At 53.1% G+C, this 7956-nt stretch overlaps 1 long non-coding RNA gene across 1 annotated transcript; it reads left to right on the top strand.

The window, feature by feature from the left end:
• Positions 1 to 2830: 2830 nt before the first annotated feature.
• Positions 2831 to 7375, top strand: LOC140639117 (uncharacterized). The gene is made up of 2 exons (XR_012035973.1): positions 2831 to 5496; positions 7238 to 7375. It is a non-coding gene; the product is annotated as an uncharacterized lncRNA (long non-coding RNA).
• Positions 7376 to 7956: the final 581 nt, after the last annotated feature.

A 7956-nucleotide genomic window follows, 5' to 3' on the forward strand; every position in this document is an offset into this window, starting at 1 on the left:
GACCGCGGTGTAATATCCTATTGGAGGGATGCACCATGTTCTGTTGATCCATTCATCCGTCGAAGAACATTTGGATGGTTTCCATGTTTTGGCTCCTGTGAATAGAGCTGCCACGAACATGAGTGCACAAGGATTTGCCTGAGTCTTTCTGTTCCATTCTCTTGGGCATGAACCTAAGAGAACCTAATTTAGCTTTCTGAGGAACTGCCAAGCCCAGCAATCTGTTGCAATGAACACCCTCCACTCCTCCCCGCCTTCTAGCAGCTCAGGTATTCCCGTTTTATAGACCGGGCACAGTTGAGGTTCAGAAACTTGCCTGAGGCCACATTGCTCATCAAGGATCAGGCAGGACTGGTCTCCTTAGACTCAAGCCTGTGCCCACCTCCCCTCTCCCTTCCCCCAGCCACTAGGAGCCTCTGTCTCTGGGGTTGGACTGGGCTTCCCTTGAGACTGCGATCTCTGGACTCCAGGGGCAGCTCTGTGTATAGTCCCTGGACCTCTTGAGCCACATGACCCTTCCTGAAGGAGAGGGCGGAGAGAACTAAGGGCTGTTAGCTCTGGCCTCCCCCTTCCATGGCAGAGCGAGAAACCCACAGGCAGTCTCATGGGAGCCCGTGCTGTGGCTGACCCCGGGCGAGGGAGGGGCACCTGTGGTATCTCAGTGACTGAGCTGCTCTGTCCTGATGCCACTGTAGGGCCTGCCACCCAGAGAAAAGCCTTGGCCCATTGCCAGCGTGCCTGGAGCCCACTGCACACAGCTGTGGCCTTCCCACTTCCTGGCTCTGTCTCTGAAGCCCAAAAGCCCAATGGACCCAGGGCCCAAGGCCCGGAGCTGTTGAAAGTTTTGCAAAAACGCAATGAAAGGAGAACCCCAATACAGGGATGCAATGGAATGTCTAATAAAAGTAGTATTAATAAAAGCAGCACTACATTAATTCTTCAGTGTTTTGTTCATGTATGTGTCCTTACGGTTCAACGACAATTTTTAGGTTTAATTTTTCTCACTTTGCAAAAATTCCTGGACGCATGGTGGTATTCAGGAAAAATGCTGACTTTCACACATTTTCAAGGAAATATGATCATTGGTGTTGAATGTGGGTGCCTTTGCATGTGTTAAGTATGTTGGGTGATGGGTCCCCGGGGCCTTGGAAGGTCTGGAGACGTCCTGCCCTGGTTGGGGCACATTTGGGCTGAGCATCCCAGGATGGCACTGCAGGGGCTTCCGTTTCTCAGAGAGGAGGGAACAGTAGCCTATAAACCAGGGCGCCCGGTCAGCTCCAGACCATCTCCAGAGCCTGCAGCTGGTGGCAGACAGCGACTTTGAGGTGGCCCCAGGTCTGATGCTTAGGATCTCTGGTTGCCTCTCCAGAAAGACCGGGGCCTTGCACTTTTCAAGTTTTGAGGTCAAGCTCACAAAGCTCTGCAGAGTTCTTGCTCAGGTCCAGCATTCAGGCAGGCACTGGGGATTCGGAGCTGGCTGACTGAGGGGGTCCCTGCAAGGTTGGGATAAACGGTGAGCACTGGGGGGGGGCATGCTCCTCAGGAGCCAGGACCCCCAGGGAGGCTCCCATGGGCTGGGAATGCCGCAGGAAGGGGGGTGCAGAGCACTGCAGGCGGAGCGCCCATCGCCAGCCACCTGGATGCGTCCGCGGGCTGAGGAAGGACAAAGCAGCTGGGATCGGGGTGGGGGGGGGCAGGTGGCGGCCTGAGTCTGGATTTCACGTGATCACTCTGCTGCGGGTGTGCAAGATGCATGGACCAGCCTGGAGGCCACGAGCCACTTAAAAGGCTGATGTCACAGGCCGCGTGGGGGCCGAAGCAGGGATGTTGAGAAATGAAGAGTTGATTCATTTCCTGGCCCCGCTGCAACAAAGTACTACAAACTGGGTGGCTTCGAGTGACAACAGCGGACTCTTTCACGGCTCTGGAGGCCAGAAGTCCAGACTGCAGGTGCCGTAAGGCCAGATGAGGCTCCGGGAGACCCCTCCTGCCTTGCCTCGTCCTAGCTTGCGGCTGCAGCGGGCCATCCCGCTCCCTCCTGGGCTTGTAGCTGCGCTACCACAGTCCGTGTCCCCACTGTCATATGGCATCCCCATGTGTTTCTCTTACCCTCTAATCTGGACACCGGTTGTACTGGACTCAGGGCTTGTCCTCGTCCAGGATGACTTCTTGATTTCCATCTTCATTACATCTGCAAAGACCCTGTTTCCAAACCGTGTGACACCCACAGGTGCAGCGGCTAGATTTCAATCTGTCTTTTTGGTGAACACAATTCACAAAAGCTAATGAGGAGAAGGGGGGGTCACGGGGGACTACGGGCGCTGGCTACAGAGATGGGGGATGCACAGTGGAGAAGGCTGCGGGGGGCATGATGACTTCTAGTGTGGTCCTATTGTATCTGAGCGGCTGGTCCACGGAGCACCCGGGAGAAAAAGCCCGGGAGGCAGATATGTGGTCGGGGGTGAGGGGACGGCGGGGCTGGGGCGGCTCAGGTGCCCGCAGACCAGCGGCAGTTGGAGCCAGGTGAGCGGGCGAGACAAGTCAGTGAGCAAGAAAAGGGTCAGGAATGAAAATACCCAGGATGGGCCCAGGACTAGGGTCGCACAAGAGACAGAGGAGCAAAGACGAAGGCAGCAGGAGGAAAACCAGGGGGCTGTGGGTCCCACACGCCAAGGAGGGGACGTTTCGGGCATGACTGAGGGAAAGGGACACTGGAGCAGCAGTAACACCCGCCTGGAGAGGCTGAAATGGGCGCGGGCATGGTGTGTGCACAGCGACTCCTGCGTGAGCGACTGCAGCGGGGCGGGCGGGAGCCAGAGGGAGAACGAGACTCTGCTCCTGCAGGGACGACACTGCTCTGCACGCTCCAAGAGGTCCCCAGGAAAGAGAAGATTCCCTCAAACGTCCTGCTGGGAATCGGAAAGTTGGGGAGCAGAGCTGGCCTCGTGCCACCAGGGGGCGATCTGCACCGGCCCACGTGAAACATTTGCAAAGGAAGGCGATGAATCCGGTAATGATCTGCACATTTAAGTTTCTCCGTGTAGCTTTCCCCAAGCAGCAGAGGTGCGTGTAGGATAAATCGATGGGTGTGGGTGAGTTACCGGGGCGCATGTATCATACAGGGGCTTGCCATCGGAGCACCGCTCCAGGCCCATCTCTTTTCAGAGATTCAGTGATCTCAAGACGGGGGCCCATAAGATGGGTTGGTGGTGAGGTCGGGAGAGGAGAGAAATTTAGGCTAATCCAGAAAGAGGCTGTCAGAGGGGCAGGCCGGCGGGCAGCACACAGGAGGAGGTGAAGCTGCCATGTACCCTCTGCTGGGGGAGGGGGCATATCCTGGTGCAGCCCCTGGGGCGGGGGGAACCTGGTGGGATTGATGGAATTAAGAAAGCAGAGTGTCCTTAACCGGGTATCCCGTTGGCACTCTGACACGAGACTGTACAGCAACCGTAACACCATTGTTAGTGGCAGCAGGAGCTGGAGGGATTCAATGTGGAGCTGCCAGGGGATTAACTGTGCAACACAGACAAGCTCAGCTGGACTCCTAGCAACGCTGAGTGAGACAGAACAAGAAATAGAAAGAGATACATGGCACCGTACCACGGACGTAGCGGGGGCATCAACACACACAAAGCAGCACTACACACACACACACACACACGTGCACGCACACACAAGGGTATATCAGACCCATCGGAATGGGCGTTTCTGGTCTGCGCACTGGAGGGTGAGGTGTGGGCGCACGGAAGGGGGCCCGCCTGTGCCGCGGAATTCAGGATGATTGAAGGCTGTGAGTTGAATGTTAAGATTAGCTAACTTTCTGCACCCTATGTTCAAAGGAAAAAAAAAAAGCCTCTTGGGGGAATATTATCTGCAGGCCCTGACCTCCATCACCCGATCCTTCACCCAATGCTGCCGAGTGCATAGAGAGCTCATTTCACCCTCTGAGTTGGTGATTCAGTAGAGATTTCGACAATCAAAGCTTAATTAACTCCTATTTAATTGAAGTCATCTTTGCCGTCATGGTGTTTGCATGCAGGACAATTCTGTTTGGCCTCTAGTGCTTCATTACAAGGCCCAGTTTCAGACTCAGCTATTAACGGCCCTGGGACAGGGTAGTCAGATGAATCTTCAGGTTGGAGGGGGTTTATGCTTGGCATCAGGGTCTCCCACCGCCGGAAAGATAGACCCCTCGGATGGAAAGATGTTCAAAGATTGCGCAGACAGGGGGATCCCACAGAGCGGGCAGTATTGGGGGCAGTGGCTAGGACTCATTTTGGGGTAAAGATGACAAGCACAAGAAGCAGCCTGCATCACAGCCAGCTGTCTGCCTCTCCTGGGTGGGTAACTGTCACTCAATGGGAAGTGGTTCTTTTTCCTTTTCATCTTCCTAAGCTAAGATAAGCCACTTGGTAAACTTTGCCTTCAGACCAATACTGATTTCAAAACAACGATCCCAGTTGGGAATCAGCCCAGGGTAAGGGAAGGAAGTATTTATGATTCAGGACAAACTCAAGGACTCCAAGTCATCTGCTATGAATGCAGCACAGCAGTACTTAAAGATGAGCTTGTTGAACAGGCTGGGGCCAAATTAGCCAGGATCTTGGTTTTTTTTTTTTTTTTTTTTCTCTAGCAGTGGAGAGCCAAGCTACTGAGCTCTCTTTGAGAGAAGGTCAAAATTAGCCAGTGGGTATCTGGGGAGCATAAGTGACCCGTCTGGTCCCGGCTTCACTCTGCTGTCAGAGACTGCAAACAAGAATTCTGGTTAGGATCAGGGTGGACTGTGTTTCCCCAGAACAGCTGCCACACTGTTTCCATCCTGCGTGCTCCCCTTAGAATCTAACTTTGATACCCCTCCTATCAAGCCTTGAGGTCTCCGGTTCCCCCCTGCATCTGGGCACTCTTCTGACTGTGGCAGGAGTGACACTATATGACTTCCAAGGTGAGGTCATAAAAGGTCATACGATTTCTGCCTGGCTTACTTGGGGTGCTGGCGCCTAGCGCCTAGCCACCATGCTGTGGGGAAGCCCGAGCAGACCGGGGAGGGGCCGTGTCTCCTTGTTCTGCTGATGGCCCTGTGGTCCCGGCCGACAGCCAGCGTGAACGAAATACCAGACCTGTGAGTGAGCAAGCCCTCAGAAGATTCCAGTCCTCCCCTGGGTCCCTGCCAGCCTTGGAGTCTTCCAGCCGAAGACCTTGGAGCAGAGATGAGCCTCCACGCCCTGCCCGAATTCCTGACCCACAGAGTCTGGGAGCCTAACAGAATGGTTCTTGTTTAATGCCACTGAATTTGGAATTGATCTTTGCGCGGGAAGGGATAACAGAAGAGCAGCATAGGAGACATATGAAGAAGACGGACGGTCTCGGTGAAGAATGGGACCCTGAGACACTGCAGGGGTAGATCTGACTAATTGGAAATGGGCCTTGAAGACGAAGGACTGGCAAGACGGCACGCTGTAGACTGGAATGAGACACTCGGAATGGAAAGCAGAAAAGGTAGAGCTTTCAGCTTCGTACAGGTTGATTGTGAGATGGCTCAAACCTGCATGGGCACACGTGGGTTTGGGAAATGATGTCTTTTGGAGAGTCTTCGGTCTGTGGGTATCTTTAGAGCCCTGGGAGGGAGCAGCCCCCTCAGGAGAGAAACGTCAAAATCCGGAAGAAGGAAGAAAATCCAGGACAGGTCTTCGGGAGGGAGGAAGCACTCACATCCTGGGAGCAGGGGGAAGAGAAGGTGGAAATCAAGACAGAGGGGCCACCAGCATCTGCGGTGCAGAGATGGGTGGGGAGGGCGGGAGCAACAGGGAGAAGCAGGTCTCAGATTTGACAACAGGGAGCACCCGTCTGGCTTCAGGCTGGTTACCATCGTGTCAGATTTAAATCATGAAGGTGGATTTGATTTCTTGTAACCACCACTGTTTCCCTCCATTTGTACACCAGCCTGCACTGGGGTGTCCCATGTGTCATTTTGCACCCTTAGTGGTGTAGTTGTGTGTTTTTGCTCACTGCATTAGACTTTCCCAGTGCGAGGAAGTCCTGTGTTCTGTCCGGGGAGGGATCAAAGGCCCTGAGGTCACGCAGGCAGGGGTGAAGCCAGCATTGGAACCGGCTCTTGCTGACATCCAAGCGCTCCTCTTTCTCCTGCGGACTGGCCTCTCTCCTCTGTTCCAAAATTGCCATCCCCAGCGCATGCGTATCACCCGGAAGGCGGGTATAAATGGGAGTCATGGGTTCTGTGGTGAAATACAGGGACAGAGAAGCTCGCGCTTCTCAGTGCTGGCGAAGGCCGGGGTGGACTTCGGTTCTGGGTGGTGGGTCTTGCGGCCCAGCCTCCTGGCTTGTGGTCTCGCTCTTGAGCTCACTGGCCGCAGGGAGGGGAGCATCACCCGAGTGGCTCACCTCAAGGAGGTGCCGGGAAAGAGATGTAGGTGGTCTGTCCTGCACTGTAACATCACAAACCCTTGGGGCAGGGAGGGGAAGAACCTACAAGAAGCTCAGCCCACACCCCCCACAGGGCCAGCAGGTGGGGGTCTGAGCAGCCAGCCAGCGGCCACCGAGAGAGAATTTCTGACTACTTCTGCTGAGGCAGCAGAGGCCTGGGCACACCCCGACGGGAAGAGGGGGCATGGACTAAAGATTGTGTGTTCTGGGCTTTACATGTGTTTACGTGTATTAACACTTTTTTTATTGTGACGTAATTCACGTGGTCCCCCTGGAGGGGGGCTGGTCATTCACAGAGTTGTGCAACCATCACCACCATCTGGTTCCAGAACACTTTCATCCCTCCTTGAAGGAACCCCTCATGCATCAACAGTTACCCTCCTTTCCTCACTCCCCCAACCTCTGGCGACTGATTTTCTTTCTGTCTGGTTGGGTTTGTCTGTCCTGGACATTTCCTGTAGATGGGATCATTCAATATGTGGTCATATGCAAAGGGCTTTTTACACTTCACATGATGTTTCTGAGGTTCATCCACATTATGCAATTATCATCACTGTGTAGTTTTTAAAATGACCAAATATTATCCCATTGTGTGGATCACTGTATTTTTTGTTTATCCATTCATGAGTTGATGGACTCTTGGGCTAGTCCCATGTTTTGGCTACTACATAAATAACCCTGCTATGAACATTTGCATACAGGCTTTTGTGCAAACGCCTGCTGTCAGTGTCGTCAGGTATATATCCAGGAGGGGGATTTCTGGGCCATAGTATAACGCCACGCTTCACCGTTCCAGGAACCACTAGACTGTTTTCCAGAGCAGCTGCACCATTAACCTTCCTTCTCCCAACTTCTGAAGCTTCTGATTTCACTAGAGCTTTGTCAACACTTGTTACTGTCTTTTTCTATTAAAACCATCCCGGTGAGTGGGAAATAGTAACTCTCTGTGGTTTTGATTTACACTTCTCTAAGGACTAATGTAATGACTAACAGGCATCTTGTAATATCAGTACCGGCCATTAGTGTATCTCCCTCGAGGAAGTGTCTATTCAGACCTTTTGTGCATTTTTATTTTTTTTATTTTTTTATTTTTTATTTATTTATGATAGTCACAGAGAGAGAGAGAGAGGCAGACACAGGCAGAGGGAGAAGCAGGCTCCATGCACCGGGAGCCCGACGTGGGATTCGATCCCGGGTCTCCAGGATCACACCCTGGGCCAAAGGCAGGCGCCAAACCGCTGCACCGCCCAGGGATCCCCTTTTGTGCATTTTTAAATCGGGTTAATCGTACTTTTGTTGTTGAATGGTAAGGGTTCTTAAAAACCCGTACTGGATGCGAGTCCCTTATCAGCAAGTCTATTTGCAATTGTTTTCTTCCACACTGGAGGCGTCTACACCTCCTGGACGGTGCCTTTTGAAGCACGGGTGTTTTTAATCTTCATGAAGTCCAATTTGTGTATTTGCACTTTAGTCACTGTGCCTTTTGTGTCACATCTAAGACAGCTTTGGCTAACC

This window comes from Canis lupus, chromosome 8, assembly GCF_048164855.1.
Source record: "Canis lupus baileyi chromosome 8, mCanLup2.hap1, whole genome shotgun sequence".
Lineage (NCBI taxonomy): Eukaryota > Metazoa > Chordata > Mammalia > Carnivora > Canidae > Canis > Canis lupus.